The sequence below is a fragment of the Harpegnathos saltator genome, unplaced genomic scaffold (assembly GCF_003227715.2).
Source record: "Harpegnathos saltator strain DR-91 unplaced genomic scaffold, Hsal_v8.6 scaffold144, whole genome shotgun sequence".
Taxonomy (NCBI): domain Eukaryota; kingdom Metazoa; phylum Arthropoda; class Insecta; order Hymenoptera; family Formicidae; genus Harpegnathos; species Harpegnathos saltator.
The window spans coordinates 824576-846517 of record NW_020229922.1 but is presented as its reverse complement, the minus strand read 5'-3'; the positions used below and the strand labels follow the sequence as shown (position 1 = coordinate 846517).

General features: G+C 52.0%; 1 pseudogene; it reads right to left on the bottom strand.

Moving 5' to 3' along the window:
- The window catches only part of LOC112590758 (zinc finger protein rotund-like), a 301308-nt pseudogene extending 289687 nt beyond the window's left edge, over positions 1-11621 (bottom strand).
- Positions 11622-21942: the final 10321 nt, after the last annotated feature.

Sequence of the window (21942 nt, the reverse complement as noted above, 5' to 3'; positions counted from 1 at the left end):
TGAGGCAGCGGTGACGCCTTTGAAGACGGCACCGGAGTTCTGTTTGCGACACGTAGCGCTCGCGCTGCCTGCGTGTCAGCCGTGCGACGCAGGTTTCAAAGCGACGCACACACTGACACACACAGCATCCCCTATCTTATCCCGATCGATAAAGCCCGCGTTATCAGCGTCGGGATAGCCTCTTTCTCACGCGCGCGCGCGCGCGCCCATCTATCTGTCTCTCTCTTTTTCTGTCCCTCTGCGTGATTACATACTTAAACGTGGTTAACGCGCGATCGCGGCCGATACGACAAAAGGACTTTTGCTTTCGAGTAGCGAGGGTTCGGATTGTAATTAGGGCCTCGCAGCTTGTGCTCCGTCCGAGCGGATTTGGATCATCGATTGTGTTATTTTAATTGACAGCCCACGCTCGCTCGGAGGCTCGCTCGGAGGCGGCCCGATGCAACGACGTAACGATCCTAAACAGCGTTGATCCGAGGATTAAATCCGACGAGCGCCGGAGATTCGTCCGACTTAAACTGACGGTCCTGTCGGAGCTAATTCCACGTCGAGAAAGCGAGCGGCGAGGGAGAGGCCCGCCGGCGGAGGTGGTAAACAGCGTCGAGACCGCGCTGAGGGAAAGGTCGTTACAGCTCGCGCGGCGTAATTTCGATCTGCAGTGATAGAGAGTGATAGAGAGAGAGAGAGAGAGAGAGAGGGAGAGAGAGAGAGAGGGAGAGAGAGAGAGAGGGAGACGCGGTGGTGTCGGAGGTTAGATCGTCTTTCCCGCAGATTATCCCGAAAAGAACGGGAGGATAATCAGTGTGCGCGCGTACGTGGAGTGACGCACGGCGACAAGTGGGGAAGCGAGAGGAGCAGGAGGCAAGAGAGCGCGAAAGAGAGCGAGAGGCGCGCACGGCGTACGAATGTACGATAGAAAAAAAATAGATATTTGCCGTCCCAGTTTGCTCCGGTCGGCGTGGCGCACGGCGAAAGCTCTTCAGTAAATCCAGCTTAAAGCAGCTGTGTAAACGTTGACCTATATTACAATCACGACGACCGGAGCGTCCGCTCTGCCGGCACCGGCAGCAACACCACGGCAGGCATCACCGGCACAGCGCTAGCGACAGCGACAACAGCAACAGCAGCATCATTGCTGCTACCATCAACATCACGGCATGCCCATCAACGAGCAGCATCGTTAGGGGGAGACGTTACAAAGTAACGCGGCGTGTCGGCGCGCGGGGAAACGCAGCGCGGTAGGCTCGTATAAATACGTTCGCGTCGGGCGTCACAATTATTTCTCACCGCGATATCCGCTCGTCGAGAGAGAGAGAGAGAGAGAGAGAGAGAGAGAGAGGGGGGGGAAGAGAGAAAGAGAGGGTCCTTCAAAGACCGCCTCTTGTATCGGCACAGTAATCCCGTTCGCCCGGGTGCCGCCCGACGGAGAAACTCCTCGCCCTTAATTAATGCGGAAATCCGGGCGCAGTTTGCGGTAGTGACTACCCTTTAACTTTTCAAATAGTGCAACCTCGCGCCGAAGTTTTTACCCGATGATTATATTACGAGGTCTTACTGCGGTATTTGCGAGAGTTAGCCCAGCGTCGGACGATGTACAAGGTATCGATCCTTTGGCCACGATATATGTGTGTGTGTGTGTGTGTGTGTGTGTATATAATATATCGTGTATATACAGAGCGCTAACGATGTGCATTCCTCGGCGAATTCGGAGTCCATTTTTTCCCCAGGCGGGGAATTTCGCGCGGGCATATCGTTCCCCGCGATCTTGTAATACTCGGCGCCGGGTAATTCGGCGATTACGGCGCACGGTCGCGATAAAGTTTCGGAGAAATGCAAAATTGAATCCGGCCACGCGCGCGCGCGCGCGCGCGCGAGTTTAAATAACAGCGATCTCACGGCGAGACTTGAAGTATTTTATCAGATCCGCGAAGCGAGATTCATCACGGTTCGGACGGACGATGTACGGTATCAAAGTAACGGAGAGTCGGCCGGTTATTTATTTACATCCCGCGGTAATCAATCCTCCGTCGCGCGTAATTAATCGTCTCAATCTTGCGATACGCGTGTACTCGTCAGAGCCCCACACTCGCGGCTATGTATCGCACCGAGGTGTTTACTCGCCCGTACCAACACACAAGCTACATCGTAGCTGCACACGCCGGACGCATCAGAGCGCATTCCCTCCGGGAGGAGGGGATGATGTCTCGCATGTCGTGAACAAGGGGCTTCACTTTATTTCTCCGGGCGGCTTCATCACCGGGATGACTATCGTCTAATCTTCTGATTGTGAGAGAACGACTACAGCGCGGAAACGATACGGGGATAAGCCGGGCTGGACGTACGTGAAGAAAAATGGTACAACTACTGCGCAAGTAGCCCGCCCCGCGATCGTCCCTCCACCGACTCCACCACCACCACCACCACCACCACCACCACCACTACCTCCTCCTCCTCCAGCCGACCCAGGCCCGCTATCTATGGTCCAAGGGTTGGGTGGTAAAAGCGGAGAGACACTTAAAGGATTTACGGGGCTGAGAACTCGAGACTCCGCTCCTCGGATCGGCTCGGCAAGTACGGGCGAAACTAAGTGCACGCTTTAAGACGGAAAAAGAAGGTAAACGAGCGGCGCGTACATGGTCAATTCCGTTGTCAAGTTAAGCTCTCGATATGTGCAGCATAGCGTGTTTTGAGCGGATGCCACAGCGACATTATTCGGCCGCACCTGAGACGCACGCGAGACGCGCCGGGGAGGTGGTAACGACTCCGCGGGCGGAGGGGACGAGGAATTAAAAATTAACCGCGAAGCGCGGCGCGGCGCGGCCACGGCGATAGGCCGCGCGCGGCTTAATTTAGAGCACTAGAGGAGGAGAGGCTCTAATATTTGCCGGATAAAAAGCAAATATTTGGACACTCGACGTGCGCGGTAAGTGGCGTTATTTCGACGAAGGAATAATAAAAGCCCGATAAACTGCAGGCCATTGTGCACCGGCTTGACTATCGTTTGAGAGGGCGACCCTTGCCATCACCGGCATTGTTGTGGGCTGTAACACAAAGCTCCTCTCCTTCTGTCGCTCCTTCTCTCTCCGCGCCTCTTGCCACTTCGTACACCGTCTACACCGTAGCCCCCTTCTCTCCCTTCCCATTCTTATTTCTCGAGTCTGCCTCTACCGAAGAGGATAACTTGTTCGTTGCAACGAGGAAAAGAGCATTATAAACGGAAAACTCTACCGTGTAACATAATTTTCCGTAAAGGAAAACCATAGAACAAAGCGCCGATGATTTATTTCGAGCCTGGCGATGGTAAGCTGCTTGAAAAATTTATATTGGAAATTTATATTCTCGCGAGTCATGTGTATATATATATCGCGGATTTTAGCCAACTCAGCTAACGGCAACTCCATCTCGACGTGTCCCGTCTCTTTGGACAAGATACTAAATACACGAGGAAAAAGCGTCACGTACGCGCGCGTATCCGTGACAGTCGCCGCTCTCGGAGATATCTCGCCCAAGTTTGGCGTGTGTAAAAACGAAGCGAGCGTCGGACGTACATAAAACCGAGCAATCCCTCGAAGTTGGAGGAGAAGTTCACTACTTTATCTCTCGTGCGATTCCGCGGGAGAACTCGCCTCATTGGCTTCCATGGTATCGCGAGAGCGGCCAAGTCGGTGCTAACGCAGGAAATTCGGTCGGGCGCGGAGCGAATCCGATTCCTTTTCCGCGGCGAGTATAGCGCAATGAGCGGATAAGAGGTCAGAAATCTCTCTATTCCATTTTCCCCGGATACGCGCGCACTGCTAGCCGGCCAGCTAGCTAGCTGGCTGGCTAACTGGCTGGCTAGCAGCTGGCTAGCTGGCTAGCTGGCTGGCTGGCTAGCTGGCGTGGTGTATAACAGACACGCGAGCGAATGCGGGGGCGTGGAGAAAGGTCTTGCGGAGCTGAGACGGCCAAAGCCACTTGAGCATTCCGCGTGAAGCCACGTGGCGGTATTTAAGACTCCGCTAATGCACCCACCGCGCGTGTGTACCGCGCAAAATTGTTGGCGCGTTTACTTTGCGCCGGCCCGGATTCTGGAGCTTGCCGCCGCCGCGCGCCACGAAAAAACTAACTAATGAGAAACGAGCGGAACACGCGAGGAACACTCTCAAAGGCTCTCGCCCGCGCTCGTTTCCGGCCGATGTGCGCACACCTCCAGCATCGACCTGTGTCTCGAAACATTTGCCTTACCACGGAGTAATGCGAGGAGCAACGAATTCTCGCGATAAGAAGTCGAGTTCCGCGTGTTCTTTACGCCGCTCTTGCTTCAGGCCGTCTCGTTATCGTTATTACTTGCGCGCGCGCGCGCGCGATTCTCGAGAGTGCACTCGAGAGAGATTGAACGCGTTGTCGCTATCGTTCTCTTTGGCGAGCAGCGGAATATATTATCGTCGTGATTGCCATGAATACCGCGCGCGCGCGCGCGCGCGTGGACAGCCCGAGTAAATAAATGCGAAAGTATAATTTAGTCGTGCAATGTTGACACGGTAATTCAGGGCGGCCGCGGGTGAAAAATGTCAGCGACGCGAGCCGGCGGTTTCAATTGACACATTAATTAGGGACAAGCGACGCACGTGTCTCGTTTGCATATCGCTTTTATCGTCTCCGCGCGTACCATTCCGAGGCCGGGACGCAACGAGAGAGAGAGAGAGAGAGAGAGAGAGAGAGAGAGGAGAGAGGAGAGAGGAGAGAGGAGAGAGAGAGAGAGAGAGAGAGAGAGAGAGAGAGAGAGAGAGAGAGAGAGGAAGGTTACGAAGGGGTCGCTGGACCGGCGGAAACTTATAGCAAACCAAGCGATAGGGACAGGGCTGAATGCTAAGCACGGCAAGTCGGTTACATTTGCTTGCCGCCCGGCTTCTTAATGAAAACCAACGGCATAGAAACGTCAAGTTTGCTTTGCCTTAAAATTAGAGGCACGATTCGCTTAGCACGGCTATTCGGAACGCAAACAGAATGAGATTCAAATGCACGGCTAATTCGCTATGCTGTTTTACATCTTATACCACGAGATCCGTCCACGATCAGCCGTCGCTTCTATATTCGCGAATCTCAAGTACACATCGATACAAGCAGCGAGCTAGCCGAAAATGTCAGTTAAAGGGAAAAGTGGCGGCTGGCTAAATGAAATTCAGATTAACGTCGACGTTACGTTCTCTCGAATTTGCAAAGAGAATTTGCTCTCTTTCTGCCGAGATCGGCAGTTTCATCGGCTGCGCGATTGAACACTCGCGTCGCCGTCTGGAAATTTTACAACTCTCTCTCTCTCTCTGTATGATCTCTATATTCCCCTATCTATAATCTATTCCTCTATGATGCAGACAGAAGCAGGAAATTTATATCCGCGGCTGCTCCCCGCCCTCCCCCCCCCCCCCCGATCAACGTTCGCGCACAAACGGGTCTTAGGAGGAGGTACACTTCAACTGCGAACGATGAGACGAGCTGCAACAGCCTTCGCGATTGTCTACTTCATCGTGACTACTTATAAAGCGATAAAGCATCGTCTCGCGAAAAGAACCGTCCGCTCGTTTACCTTTTAACGATCGCGAGAGCCCGGGCGCAATAACTCGACGGAAAAGTAACCGGAAGGGCCTCCGCGTTGCTCGTTACAGCGTCTACGCTTTTACACTCTCCGATACACTCGGCCTTAACTTTTTACTCTCTTCATCGGCCTTTACGGAAAATTAACGACGGCATGGCGGAGCGAGGCGCTCGATTAGAGGCTGAATATTTATGTCTGACCCCCCTTCTTCCCCCCCCCCTCCCCCACCTTGCTTCCCGCTCCCCCTTTTATGCGCCCACCCCATTATTTGCAAGAGAAAGTGCTTACCCGCGGCTGTCCCGGCAAAAACGCGATGTCTAATTATTCCTTCTTATTCCCTCAACCTTGTCAAGCTTCTTAGGCCAATATCAGGCTTCGCTCGGAACACTTTTCCCGAAGCTTTATCGTATTTACGAGAGCCGAGAATGAGAGCCGAGACGTAACGCGAGAGAAAAGGCTTGACCCGAGTCGAATTTTCATTCTACTCAACACGTTGGGTGCCTCGACGATCACCAGTGACCGAAACTATTTCCGTTGAATTACATATAAGGTATAACTACGCTTGAAAAATCAGTCGCGACGCTGCGACAGAGAGCCGATGAACACGAGGCTGTAGATGCGTGCTCCTCGAATTACATTTATTTGTCGCACGCTCGATAATTCAATCACCAGTTGAGTTTTTGTTTCAAACGGGAGTCAACGTATTAACTCTGAAAATTCCGTTGAACTTGAAAGATCAGAACGGCAGGTATCGAGACATTGGCTGCACAAGCTAATGTCTCGACATTTGTCCTACCTTGAGGTCACAAGTGTACTTACTGCGTTTTTTTCATGTTGACGTTCGCAGAAATCGATTATTTAATATTCGGTTATCTCTCGATAATTCTATCCTGTATTTAATCTTTGTTTTTTATTTCGATAAGAAAAATATCTTTGCGTAGCGCAGGTAGGATACATGCGATTAGCGAATATTAAATAATTAATATGGATAAATAATGAGTAATGAGTGAGTAAAACATAATATCTTATTTTTTCATAATCTTTCCGTTTGTTTTTTTTTTTTTCTTATTGGCGTTGGAAATATCAATAGAATTTGAGGATTAAAAGGAGCGAAGAGAAAGGAGCGAAGAGAAAGAATTCCTTTGCCCTAAAAAGAGCAGCTGTGTGTAAAATATTTACGAAGATATAAATTCAAAATCAATACAATAACAAGAATAAGTAGAAATCAAAACATGTTGACAGATATTGAAGGTGCTCAATGAGCGTTATTAAAAGCGCAAATTAGCACGTGCGAAACTTGGGCCGGTACTCGTAGTCGTAAATCCTTCACGATCTTCGATCGAAAGTATATAACTAATGAGAGATTCGTATTCATGTATCGTTATTATTCGATTGACTGAGTCAATGTTTCTTGTATAAAATAAATATACAAGTGGACGAATGATATTCGCAAAACTCATAAAGTTACGTTTGTAAAATTATTCGAGGCTCTGTTATAATATTAAGTAATGTATAGTGTATGGAATCACGACGTGATACTACGAATGCCAGCCTCGGAATAGTCTCAAAATTTCGCTTCGAGTATCTCTTTGCTCTCGACGAGTACATTGTTAGTCGTTATTTAATGAAATTTCTGGTTTTGAGAATTCACGTCTCGGTCTCAAGGATCGAGTTTGAGCGCTGGGCTCGAAGGACCGCGAGGATTCGCTCTTAGTCGCCGTAGTAGGACCGAGTTTGAGCGAACATCGAATTGGATCATTTCATTTTCTTTCAACATACATTCCGCGCGATAAGTGGCTTAACATACCTGTAAATATATGACGTACCGTTACCCACGTCTCAGAGATCTACGTCTTCCGTCTCGGCTCTTCGATCCAGCATCCTGCCTTCGGCTGCTCCTTCCGGATATTCCTTCGTGGCCACTGGCACTGACATCGGCACTTGCACTGACACTCGTGTAAAATACGACTCGACCGGAGAAACGTATATTAGATAACGCGATGCTGCGCAAGCCATCCAATTAAACACTTCAAGAGTCCGCGGAAATGATGGCCGACTTCACCAACGTTATGCGTTTTGCGTCGCGGTGTGTGCGCAGTTCGCCGGCTCGAGTCGTAATGCGCGGTCACGGACAAGTACGCGACGCACGATAGTACCAAAACAATAGGCGTGGTAACTGTTATTGCCCGTCTGCGAGCAACACGTACATTCTGCGGCCGAGAGACTGCGCAAAAAAACATTTTCGAAACATTCCGCGTCTTCGATATGATCCAACTTAACAGGAATGTCGCATATATCGCAAGTACCCGGATCCAAATTTACGCTCTCTTGAAACTGCGGCGTGTGTAAATTTATGCATTTAATAATGTTCCTCTTGCGCCGCATATCCCACCTTAAATTTGCCTACGTCGCCTTTTCTCTTCTTCTTAGCCCCCCTCGTTATTGCGCCAAAATTAAAGTTTAATGTAATCCACCGGTCACGCTTCCGAATGCTTATCGAAATTTCAAATGCTAATAAAAAATTGTTAAAATTAAGAATAAAAATTGAAGGCAGGTGGAACATTGAGATAATCAAATATTAAATAATCACAAATATCTGTTTTCTACAAAATGCTTATAGCGCAGGACTCGGAGCCGTTATAAATGTCTATACAGTTACGTAGTGTTACATCTCGAAATTTTCCTACTGGTCTTTCAAGTTGGACGGGATTTGCAGAGATAACGTAGAAACGGAAGTTTAAATTGAAATAATGGATTTTTATTTTGTGACTACCGTTAATCAGGCGAATCGATGGATGCAGAGCTTCCATCTCCCGATTGCGTCATTGGAAAAGCTCGGCAATGTCGCGAGTGCATTTTTCACTCTTTACAAACCCGCCAGCGACCTCGGAGTGGCTCGTGACGACGTAAAATTCGGTTGGCGCAAGTGCGTGTCGCACGCGTTATCGACTAGCGATAAACGCCAGACGAGATACACTGACGCAATACGCGAATACCAGGGTAACCAGTCACCCCCGCATTCGCGATGCGAACGAATGCCTTGGTCGATAGCGGCTGTCCCCATCGTTATAGACGTATCCCCGAGTTGCTTGCGTTTACGATGAATCGCGATGCGATTTGGGAACGATTAGTATTATCTCCGGTTCGCGCCGACACAACCGCGGAGGGGAAGAGGAAACTGCTTCGCCAAGGGGGATTGGCGATCGACGATGAAAGCAACGAGCTACCACCCACCCTTAACGGCTACCCGCAGACTGTACGGCCGATACGGCCGTTCTTTGATATTCTCGTCGTTGGTGGATATCAATTACTTTTGAAGCCCGCATCGAGGCATCGCGGCAATTCAATTTTCCGTAAATTTTTATTTCTTCATATTTCGTGCCTCGAGAGAGACGTCAATCGTACAGGGGAAAGATCCGCGTTTACGAATATTTATTTTGGCTGCCCGAATTCTCAATAATATATCTCCGGCGCAGCAAGAGTTCGCGGTGCGCGCGAACGCGATAAACATACCGAGAGCGGATCTGTGCGAGGAAACTGATCGCGTGTACCTCGTCACTCGTAAAGATACAGTCACCGACGCGACACGATATATATATTAATACACGAGATCGAGAATCTCGCTCGCACCGGCACCAAGGCGTAATTGCGCGGGTGCTGTTCCCGATACACCCGTATCGGCTCCTTCGCAGCCTGCGGGCACCCGCAGCTGCGCTCGAGCCGCGCGTGTCGCGGCGCGATTCGAGAGCGATTAATATTATCTGGAGCTGCCGATGCGGTCGGCGCTCCGTCACGGACGTGGGGGAGAGGAGAGAAAAGCAAGCCGAGGAGGAAGCGGCCGCAACCGGCAACGAAACCAATAACTATTAATCGAAGCGCCACCGCACATTCAGCAAAGTCGGCGCGATTCGAACGCGCAGCCCTCGCTACAATTACACCCACACCCCGGTGCATCGACACACGCGTATTTCAGCCACCCTAAACGCGAAGTCGTGTCTCTCTTTACGGCCCTTTCATTTTGCGTCGCTTCCACCATTAAGCGCCTCGCGCGCGCGCGCGCGCGCCGGTGTAATGGTGTGCGGCTGATCTCGATGTACGCATCTCCGAGGGAATGCGCCTACACAGCGAGACTCCTCGACTCGCGATCTGCGATCGATTTTTCAAGCGACCGATGAATCACACTGATATCTTGTGCCTTTTGTACGCGGGCCACTTAGGAGGAGAGATAGCGATTTTATTTTCAAATAAAAGAGAGCGACTTTTATGTGTGTAAAATTGTACAGAAATTATGATATCGTGCAAATGATATGTATAAACTATGGTGAGAGACACAGACTCCCGCAATGTACACGCAATGTTTGAAACTCAAAAGAGCCAACCGAGGTCCGTCTTCCGTCTTCCGAGGGCGAGATAGGGGCGAGGGAGGGGGTGCTTTCACACGGCGAAAGAAATGAGAAACGAACTGCGGGTTCCCGAAGCTCGGCTTGGATCCACCTATCTATATCGTTTCTCAGCTCGCTATTCTCCCCCGCGCCACGCGATCCGGAACCTCGCGAGTACTCGATTTATCATCCGATAAGTGTATTCGTTGCGTCTCGGCGACGAATATCTCCCGCCAGGCTGACGGGAGAAACGGGATATCATAGATCCGTCTTATACAAGACAAACGATTGGGGAGGATACGCCGGCCGGGTGGATCCCGATGGTCCGGCGAGAAGGATCGAGCACTCGGGGACGACGACGCGGTTTAGACGAGGTACTCGAACCTGGCATTACGTCTTCCGGCGTTGCAGCGTGTCCGCCACAGGCGCCGAGGGAGGAGGGACCGGCCGGTCGAGTCGCCGGGGGTTATCAAGCGGAGGACGTAGGTCGACTCTCCGGTCGGACTCGGTCGTCCTTAAACTGCCACACGTAACTCGAGTGGTGACTCGGCCGCGTTTCTCTCCCGGAGCGGCGTGGCGATCGCACGTACTGGAGTGCGCGACCGGCTCGAAGATATACGACAAACGAATATCCGGAAGGGGCGGTCTGGAATTCTGGACTCTGTCCGAGCGGTCGTACAACGGCGGCGGTGAGGAGGATGAGGGGGAAGGAAGGAAAGGACGAGAGGCGATCCTCTGCGCCCGTGCACGTGCACACGCGCACGTGGTATATGCCGGGGGCGCAGGACCTAACAAACAATCGCTCTTGCTCCGCGGCATCGACGCGGCCGAAACTGAGAACGCGCGCGCGGCTCTCCGAACGGAGAAATCTATTTTCGAATGAACTCCGGAACGAGCTCCGTCTTTCTTTCTCTCTCTCTCTCTCTCTCTCTCTCTCTCTCTCTCTCTCTCTCTCTCTCTCTCTCTCTCGGAGCCGGTCACACCTCGGGAAAAATGGCCGGTATCTTCAAGATCTCATTATTCTATCGCGTTATTGCGGCGACTGCCTCTGAGGAGAGACGCTGAAAAGAGCGCTCATTTATTTAGATAATGAAGTTGCAAATGCAAGTTTGTCCATCGTGAAACTGTGTCATGATTGTGCTCAATAAAATATTGCTAGCTCGAGGAAAATGATTTATAACAAATGATGATAATTAAGCAAGGGAAGATGTATGTCGCCTCTGCCACGAGACGGTGGAAATAGAGCACATCCTCTGCAACTGTCCCGCCGCTTGTCGCAGAGGACGGGACCTGCTGGGAGAAGCAATAATCTCCCCGACAGAACTAAAGGACATTGATCCCTGCAAGGTGATCAGATGTTTCAAAAGTCTCGGCCTGACAAACTTCTAAGCGGAGGCAAAGTCGCAACAGATCAACTATTGGTCGCAGTGACGTGGGTGACACCCTTCTCTGCCCCCCAAGCTATTATTATTATTATTATTATTATTATTATTATTATTATTATTATTAATGATGATAATCTGCTCGTAATTGCCGAGAATTTTCGCACTTATCAAACTGCCTGTACAGTAACAATATCATAAATCTCGTGATGACTCACCGTAGCTGCCATGAAGAGATGATCAGGGGCGGCTCGGAGGGCGGCAGTTGTGGTTTCACTACAAGAGCCATAGCCAACGGATTTCGCTGCTGCCTTCTGACATTCTGCACCAAACAGAGAGCGATAATGAATGAACAATTAACAATCCGTCGTGCTGCAGTATGTCTGTGTGCTCAACTAGCCGTGAAGTGTATCGAGCAAATTAAAGCACGCGAGTTAGGAACATCGTACGTGACCAAACCGTGCGAGCGCGCGCGAGCGCGACTTACGGCCGCAGGAGAGCCGCGAAACTCGGTGAGCGCGCGCGCGCGCCGGGACGTCAGACCGCGAGGAAAATTCTCGCGGAAATTGCAGCGAGACGCAGATATCCATGTCACACGCGGCACGTATGTATACACAGCACAAATTGAGGAATTCAATTTTGCGCGAACGATATCCGACGGAGAGGCCGGCCGCAGCAGTGGCATTTTTGTCTCCCGACCAGCGACGCTGAAACATGATTTCGACTGCGCGAGCCCGACAACACAATAACTTGCGCAATAACTTGCGACGAGCGTTTCAATTTTTACAAGTGACTTCAGCGAGCCCACCACTTGGCGCTCATAAGGGGCTGACGGACAAAGTGCAGCGGTATATAGAGCGTATTAAAAGCGTTATCGCCGGTTTATCTATCGACAGCCTTTTGATACTGGAAATCGCAATTTCCCGAAATTTCCCGTCGGAATTGCGCCGATCACTCGCGGGCGAAAGCGCGTTACACAGCGGTGCCGTTGCACGGGAATCAATTTCAGGAATTCAACAGCAAACGAACGAGGGAGTGTATCCGGCGACACGGAGAGAGAGAGAGGGAGAGAGAGGGGGGGAGGGGGAGGAGGGGAAGGAGAGCGGGAGGGAGAGCGGGTGAAGGGTAATCGTAAACTAATTGGAAGTAAATTCGCCCCGGCGTAATTGCGCGTTTTAATTTGAAGCCACGCGAAAACGCTCTCGCGCGTCGCTCCAAACGGACCGTTCGCGTGGTAGCTGGGGTAGGTAGAGGTACTCGTAGAGGTACTCGTAGCGTCGGGGCGGCGGTCCTTCATTTGCCGTACGCTTTAAAAGGACCGTATCGTAAGCGGTTCTGTAATTAAAAGAATTACGTCTTGGTCGTCATTGTCGTCGTCGTCGTCGTCGTCGTCGTTGTTCGCTGTCGTCGTGGTCGTGGTTGTCGTCGCCGTCCAGAGACCAAGAGAGGCTCGTTCGAAATTTTGTCACGATGATAAAACAAGACCGCCGAAATTCTAGTCGTTCCTCCGCCATCGCCGCCGCCGCCACCGCCGCCACCGCCGCCACCGCCGCCGCCGCCGCCGCCGCCGCCGCCGCCGCCGCCGCCGCCGCCGCCGCGGGCCGACTCGATGGAATTTTATCGGAGATTCCCCGCTGCGCTGTATCGATAATTCAACGGACTATCCCCCTCGTCGCACGGCCGGGAGAGCTCGCAGTGGCGAGCGTTAAAAAAAAACGCGGAGTGGCGTATTTTAAAATGCGATGAATTAAATCCGCGCGCGCGAAGCGTATTTTTCCCGATGTTGCGAAAAGGAGCGTCGCGGAAACAGGCGGAGTGCTCGCCGCTGGATACGTTGTGATTACGGAATATATGAAATATTTCGCATCGCGGATTAACGAATGGCGATTATTCAGTTCGCGCACGGCGCACCCGCCGCCTAACGCGCTTGCATTCATACCGATAACAACCGTCGAAAGTATTGCGGATAATCTCACGTGCTCGTAATGGCGGCAGCGACGGCGGCGGCGGTAGCGGCCGTTGCGGCGTTAAGTGAGAATTGTATATTTCGGAGGCATTTCCCTAAGCGCGCGCGCGCGCGGCACTTTGGAGGGCAACATTTTTAGGTATTCAAGAGCCGTTGCAGCGGCATTATGCAAATTATTGCTAATTTGCGAAATATCGTAATGAATTCCCGCCACGTTCTACCAACGAGATAATCGTTAATGGGGTGTCCGCGTAATATAATTTTAACACCGACCCCATCCAAGTCGCATGCATGTTTTATTGCGTCCGTCGTCGCAACAAGAGCCGCAATTCCGCGTCTCCGTCGCCGTCGCTGCCGACGACGACGACGACGACGGATTGCAGGGGAAGAAAAGGACTCGCGCCATTCCCGTGGACGTCGCGAGGCGGTGCAACGGGTATCGCCGCCGAAAGAAAAGCTCGGGAACGAATCAATGCAATCAGAGACGACATTGTGCGGTCCGCACCGCTCGTCGTTCGCACCCCACCGAACTCGGTTTGCGCTCTACACCCCGGCAAATTAACCGAAGTTTCGCGCGCCCTCGCCAAAACTTGATACCCCTGGCACGGCCAATCAAACTTCGAGTTTCGGTAATCCCCGGGCCAAATACTCCCGTTTACACGTTACAGGTTATGGTATAAGACGGCCCGTTTCCTCGAGTTTCGCCGCCGCTAATACCCGAGTTTCCGCCGCAAGTTGTCATCCGGTGTCGGCTACAGTCGCGGGGCCGCGACTTTCTCTTTCTCTCCATCCCACCCTTCCAACTCTCTCTCTCTCTCTCTCTCTCTCTCTCTCTCTCTCTCTCTCTCTCTCTCTCTCTCTCTCTCTCTCTCTCTCTCTCTCTCTCTCTCTCTCTCTCTCTCTCCCTCTCTCTTTCCCTTTCTATCCCTTCCTTTTCCTCGCTCGCTGCTCGCTCGATCGTTGGCTCGAGGAAAAAAGGAGAGAACGAATTATGCGAGAGAGCGCCGACGAAGATCGGCACAGAGGTTGATGACTTTTTCGTGCTCCACGCGATCATCCGCGCGTGGAGGACGACCACTTCCTCTCCTTTCGTCTCTCATTATGACAACGCGCACATGGGGAATCTAGTCTCCGTTAGTGAAATTAGTTAGCGAGAAACGTATAAATAAGAGAGAATCGGAGGAAAGTGCGCAGGGCGGCAAAGAGAAGAGAGTGGGCGGGGGGGGGAGGGGAGGGGAGGGGAGGGGGGCGAAAATAAGAAGAATGCAGCAATCTCTATAAAACTACACTAGTGGAAGGAAACCGGATAATCGAGTTCTACCAAATGGAATTACTTACTTAAAGCAAACGCGTTACTTTTTCAGTGGCACTATCCGATCGGCTGCTGCCCTTGTTACGAAGTCGCGCAATGACCACCGCCCTGCTGGCGGACCCTAACCCCCCCCCCCCCGCCCGGCTACATTCGATTCCAAGGGAAGCGCGCCGATGTGTTCCATTCCCGTTCTTGTCCCGCAGGTTCCATCAGGCTGCCATCCTCCCACTTTCCGTCGCGCAGTTCCGTCCGAACACGGTCACATGCATATGCAAATTTATTCTGCCGGTGCATTAGTGAGTGTGCTGCGCGACTGTATATGCTGCGTGGTCATATCTATACACGTGTGTGTGTGTGTGTGTCTGTGTGTATGCGCGTTCATATATATGCGTCGACCACGGCGCAGTGCGTAACGCGTGCGTATGCGCGCGCGCGCGCGCGCTCGCGGCAAGCCGTCGTCCAAGCTGATCGCAGCGGAGAGGGTCATAAATTAAATGATGTAAATGCTCCGTCCACCCTCTGTCGCAGCGAGCGGAGGAGACGACACACGGCCACCCCCTTCGCGCGCTCACCACTCTCCGCTCCGTACTCGCTCTCGCTCGTATTCGTGCCACCGCCAACATCGGCCGCCGCGCGATCGTCCCTAACTCCCCCTCCCCTTCGCCTTGACGCTGAACCCCCTGCCGACTGATTATAATTATCGGGACGTACACTCTGATCCGGTCGGAGTCGCGGTCGCAGCCGCGCGCGCCTGCAGGGATGAAAGCGAACGGACAGCGGCGAGAAAACGAGCGCGCTATCTGCCACGCGAGTTTTGCGAAATGTGATGGATGCGGCGCGTTTGAAGCTTATCGCGATCCGCGCGCGCGACCCGATATCGCGCGGACGCCTATTGGATCGTTGGCCGGCGATCTTATCCGGCCGGTTAATTAACTAATCATGAATCCGGGGACTTGACTTTTGCTCGCCACGCCCTCCGCGCGAGCTTTGAAATTTTTCATTCCCTCATCACGCCAAGTCGACCTCGAACAGGCCCCGTGACACGTCCCGTCATCTCTCCGTCTCTGTTCTTCCCTGTGGATTCTCGCCGCCGCGCAACACACCGGCGAGACTTATCGCTCGTTCTCTTTTCTCCTCCCTCTTCCTACCTCTTGCCCCTTTTATTTTTCCTCCTTCGCCGCTTCCAATTCTCGGGAGACACGCACGTTTCCGAAAGAAATCGCCGCTCGAGGAAGTCACTCCACTCCCCTTCCCATCCCCGAAACGTTATCTATTTATACCTCTCAATATCCGGTTCGCTGATATTTATCTCCCTTCTTTTCCATCTTCGACCGCGGCGCGCCGAAAAGAGAGAGAGAGAGAGAGAGAGAGAGAGAGAGAGAGAGAGAGAGAGAGAGAGAGAGAGAGTATTCGAAGGATTCCCCGCTCGCGCCAGCGAGGTCTAACCTGATTTCTCTCACCGATGTTAACTCCTCGCCGAGGAGAACGCAGTCCCCCAGACTTCGATCCAGCCGCCGGATCCTACCCGCCTCCCCTCCCCCCTCCGCCGTCCTGATCGCTAAGCCCCGCGCTCTCAATCGGATTCGAATTTGATAGTATTTGAACAGCCACCGTCGCTCTCTCGTAAATTCTGCACGCCGTTTGTGTACCCCTCCCCCTCTCCCCTCCTGCCGCCGCTATGCCACTTGGCTCCCTTCTTCCGGGTTCGATCCGATATTTGGTTCGGCGCAGATAACCACTATCGACTGTTGTCGCCCGTTTTCCTAAAGATCGAATCGTGTTTGCAATGAGCCGGCAGTAAACTTCCGTTCCTATAAACCCTCGCGCGGGGGTGGCCTCTCTCTCTCTCTCTCTCTCTCTCTCTCTCTCTCTCTCTCTCTCTCTCTCTGTCGCGTGCGCACCTTCAAGCGAATCCGTACAAACGAACGCGCTGTGATGATCGATAACAAATGAATACTCCAGCGAGCATCGTTCCCGCTTGGAACGAGGAGCAAGAAACAATCTATTGCAAATATGCCATTCACGGGTGTTGGAGTAGGTCAGTAGGAAATAAACGCCGCCCGTCGATGATTGATCGGTGATTAGTAAACAGCAGTCGGATTCACGCTCGTTGCTCGATATATTATCATAAACGCATGAGTGATCGCGCCAACATGAATCACAATGAGACGAGATAATCACGACTCGAGCAGAGCTTCAGTCGGCACCGACGTTCGCGTTGAGACGCTCGCAGACGCCCCGCGGGCGTTTTCTCAGTCAGTGGGATTAACGTAAGTTCGATCTCGGAGATATCTCACGAGGGGGAATACGATTTCTCCGTTCGTTCCAGGAAAGCGAGCGGCTTGCTCCGCTTATCTCGTCGTCGATTCGCGACGCGTTGATCGACGCCCGGCAAATCGTCCGCCCGTAAGAGTCGTAGGTCTATATATTGTCTCCGAAGATTAGCAGCCGTTAAACAGCCGGCTTCTCGTTATTTTCATTTCGTTCTCGTGAGACTCGTTTATCCAATCAATCCGACGCGCCGACGAGGCTCGCGAGTTTTATCTCACATCGAGTTCGCGCGATGTTTGCGGCCGAGCGTGCTTCCGTTCCGAACGCGCAAAGCCGATGAAAATGCATTGCTCGTAAATAACGTCGCTCGGGTTTCGAAGGCGAGCGCGCTTACAAGGAGATCAAATCAACTTGACCCCGTTCCATCCAGTCAGCCACGTTCTCAGCTTCTTGCGCTTCGTCCTCCTCGCCGCAGCCGAGTCGCGATGAGTCGACGCGGCGATCGGCAAGGGTAGAGAGCCTCATAGGAGGAGAGAGTGGCAAATTGATCGCGTGATCTAATTGGTCTCTTCTTGACCAATTAGAATATCGATATAGCGAGACGACAGGTTGGTTTTACAGTGAGTTTTTAAAGCAGTCTGACCAACGTACAGATGTATCTGTCAATCATTAGAGGAGGTTACGAGTCAGCATCGCACAAGATACTCGCCTATGAATTAATAACAGCAATAAGAATCAGATATCCGTAAGTAATAAGTATCAATTGTGAAAGAATATTGGTCGCTTCGATTTACATAGAATAAGAATCGTAATATATATTATATACATAATTTTGTGTCTTGTGCATAGTGTAAAATACCTAGACTGTTTTTAAAACTCGCTACTGTAAAACCAACCTGCCGTCTTGCTGTATCGATATTCTGATTGGTCAAGAAGGCTTTGTGCCTCCATCGAATCAGCAGAGACCTGGTCACGTGATCAGTTTGCCACTCACTTCCTATGAGACTCTCTAGGCAAGGGTGGTAATCGCCGAGGAAAAATCGTATTCGAGCCGAGCCGAGCCGAGCCGACGAGACGAAGACGACGTGGATCGCGTGTGATGTACGACGCGCGAATATCGTAACGGTGCGCTCTTTCGTCGTCGCTTCATCCCGTCGCGCATTCGAGCGCTCATGGCGAGAGGGTGAAAGCGACGGCCACTCGCGTGATTTGATTTTACGGTTGAATTTACGGCGAGAATTTATCCGGACATTCTAGTTTCGGTTGTCATTCAATTAGTGCTTATTCTAATGCCGCGATTACGTCAACTGCCAGCTACGATTAACCGCGGCGATTGATTTAAACGGTGGGCCGGGCGAGGGAAAGAGAGGGGAAAAAAGTCTGATACCTCGCGGTGTTTGCGCGATCCCGGATTACACGCTTAATATGCAAAATGCATGTATGCATGTACAACGTATCGTAATTATGATGATCAACATGCCGTGCTTTCCATATCAATACCGACGCAATTATGTGCGTGTACCTTCCGCACACGCGGAAACGGCCAATATTGATCGCGCCGAGGAGAACGACGCGGAGATTTGCGTTACATTTTCAAAAATAACGCGCTGTATCGCTCGTCAAAGTGACCGCACGGCAATTACGTCGTTCATAAATCAGGCAGGTGCAGGGCGCACCGGTCGGCAGGCGGGGGGCGGGGCGGGAGGGCGGTGGGCGGAAGTATCGTGATATAAAAGTCGCATAAATCGCGCAAACCCGATGATCATCTAACTTCACGAGGCAAGGTAGTTAGGCAAGTTTCAGGATTGGTTTCCTGCGGGTTCTGTAATATTCAACTTCGCGTGCTCGTCGCTCCGGCTCGAAAATTTTGATGGAGATTTTAATCGAATAAAAGGAAGCAGGGAGCGAATGCACATAGAAACAAAACCGGGTGCTTTTACACGGCGGCGGTTGCTGAATATTCAAGGTAGAGAGGCCGGAATGTTCGTCATTCCGGCTCTCATCTGGCAATGATGCGCGTGCACGTATGGTTTTATTATTAAAAAAAAAAGAAAAACCGAAAAAAGGAAAGAAAATAAAGAAAAAAGGTAAAAGAGAGGACAAGAGAAGGCAGGAGAAATCCTTTGGAAAAGGGAGAAAAGAGGAAGAAACGTCGACGTTATTATCGAATAAATGCACTCGCATGCCGCGCGCTCGACTCTCGCCGCTCTCGATTTTATTCTAATTCAACGTCGCGTCCGTCGTCGAGGGACTCGCGGAAATATTCGTACGATAAAGGCCTCAACTTGATTGCCGCAGCGCACGCTGTTAGTACGTATCAGTGCAAGATCGAGATATGTAGATGCATACGAGGAGGAAGTTTAATTTAACCACGGGAAACCCGCGCTAAGGTCTCGTCTACAACTGTTTTGTAGATATAACGTTAAGGTAGAACGGGACAGTTAAATTAAACTTACACAAGTAACGGTATTATCTCTCTTGCCGTTACCCTGCCCCTTGCTCTTTGCCGCCCTTCTCCTGCACCACCACCACCACCACCACCACCACCACCACCTCCACCTCCACCTCCACCTGCACCACCTCCACCTCCAGTGCCCTAACCTGCCTTCGCCGCCCTCTCTTACAAAAGCAGTTCTTGCATTTACATGACCAAATGTCTCGCCCGTTAGAGATCCAAAATGGCTTTCTCCAGTATATTCCGTAACTGCCGCATTAACGGGATACGGGTCAAAATTAAGTTTCGCAGTGCGCCGACGTTAATTCGCCGAGACATTACAGGATAAGTTAACAGGCTTTTACACCGGTAACATAGTTACCGCTTCGTTACGGGAAATTCGATCAGGAGACACGAGAAATATTTAAACCGATAATCATTCGACGCTCTCCCCGAGTCTGCAGCTACGACGTATTGCAGCCCGACGCGCAAGCGTGTCCGAAAAGCGACGTGACAGATACCTATCGAGCACACGCGCGAGCGGTAATTTCGTCGAACAACTGCGAGAAATAACGATCTCGCGCGAGAGAACGGGATCCTCCCCCCCTCTCCCCTTAAATGCGGCTCGCGCTATTAAAATTTAACGGGCGAGCGAGCGTGGGAGCGCGCGCGCGCGCGCCAGGAGCTCGAGATAAAAATTCGTGCCGAGCAACAAGTACCCCCAAGCCTCCTTTCAGCCTGTCGAGCGTGTTCTACGTGATTCAACGTGTTATTGGCCCCTTCAATTATATCGACTTTACGTCGATCATTGATGCACCAATTCGCGCTCGCACTTATCTCCACGTAACATTCCTCGTTGAATTTGTGAATTCGGATCACAGCCGGAGGCGGCCGCTCGGTAATCGGAATAATTCGGCTGTCACTGCGTAAAAATTCACAGCCCTCCCCGCCTTCGCACGTCCACGTTCACCACCCCCCGGCGTCGTAAAGCACAGGGACGCAGCTGCGTATCACTGCGCTCGCCTGTCTAAACGAAAGATACCGCGCTGCCGCGCGCCGTTTTTGCGTCGCTACGTCGCATTCATCTCACCCCGAGTCTTTTTCCCCGCATCCCCACTCTCTCGCCCATCGTTGCGTTAAATTTTTATATCGTCCCGCGTTTACGACTTAAAGTTTGTACAACGGGATTTGGCCGCCTACTCGGAGCGGGTTGAAGCACCGAAGGCAACTAAACTAATTCAAGCACGTGACGTAATGTGATGTTTAAAAGGCGACACACAGTGCCGGCCGGCCGGCCGGTCTCCCTCTTTCTCTCTTTTCTTTCTCCTTCCTCTTCTTCTTCTTCTTCTTCTTCTCGCTCTAGCTTCACGTTATTATCCTTTACGTCGTAAAGCGTACGGTCGTGCTCGTGCAAAAGTATAAAGCGCGAGATAGGCGAGGCGCACGTCAAGGCTGGAACGTACTCCCCGTCTCGGCCGCGCGTTATTCTTTCCTCCGCGTTCTTTTCAGATCGTTGGAACTTTAATCGCGCGCGCGCGCTCAAGCTAAATAACGTTTCGCAGCGAGGAAGCGTACGCTGAAGCAAGCTCGGCTCGGCTCATTGTTGAGCGAGAAAGATCTCGGCGCGTCTTTCGTTATTCGTCCCTCGCGGACTACAATGCCCGCTCGAAATTTGGAAAAATGAGACTTTAAGCAGAGTCGGGAATATTTCAAGAGAGGCGCATCGATTAGTCGAGGTAGCGCCTGGAACGCGGCCGAAGCGGCTTCTCACGGCGAGATAGACGCGCGGATACGCAGCCTGAGCGACGGGGAGTAAAGTAACGCCGTCTAGAAATCAAAACGTCTCCTCTTCCTCTCTCTCTCTCTCTCTCTCTCTCTCTCTCTCTCTCTCTCGCGCGCGCTTCTTCCCCCCGATTATACCCATGACGCACACTCGACTCTCGTCGTTATCGGCGACGAGATTACGCGCGAGGAGTGCGAAATCGCTCGCTTGCCGAAAATCCAATCGAGAATAAAACGACGGAGAGACACGAACAGACGAGGGAGAAAATCGAGACGTTACTCCGTACCGACCGGGATAAAATATCCCCGCAAATAACCCGAATTCTATCTGGATTTCCCGTCCGGATCGGGAGAGAGCGCGCGCGAAAAGGGGGATAAGGGCGCATGGGTGACGGAGAGGAGGAGGAGGGAGAGGGAGAGCGTAAGAGAACGGGCCAGCGCAGGCTGCTTACGTATTCGATCACGTAAGTACACACGGAAGGAGGCGCGGAGAGAAAAAGAGGAGAGCCGGTGAGAAGCTACCCGGCGCGATCGTAAGCGAGAGTCTCGAGACGGCGCGGCGGTAGCAGCGCCAGGGGTTCGCGTCCCTCGAGAATATCGCGATATTGCTCGCGTTAGAGCCGGCATCTCGCGGATCGGGCTTCAAAATCCCGGACGCCGTGTGTGCGCGTCCAGAATCTTAAGTGTCGCGACGCAGCAGCCGAATCGCCAATGGCGGAGGCTGCGGCGTACCTGCAAGCCCGACCAGGAGGAGGATGGTGTGACTTGCGTTCGTCCCCGTCTACGAATATTTTAAAGCTGTATTTTCCCACGAGAAGAATGTCGAGTCGCGGCGGCCGGT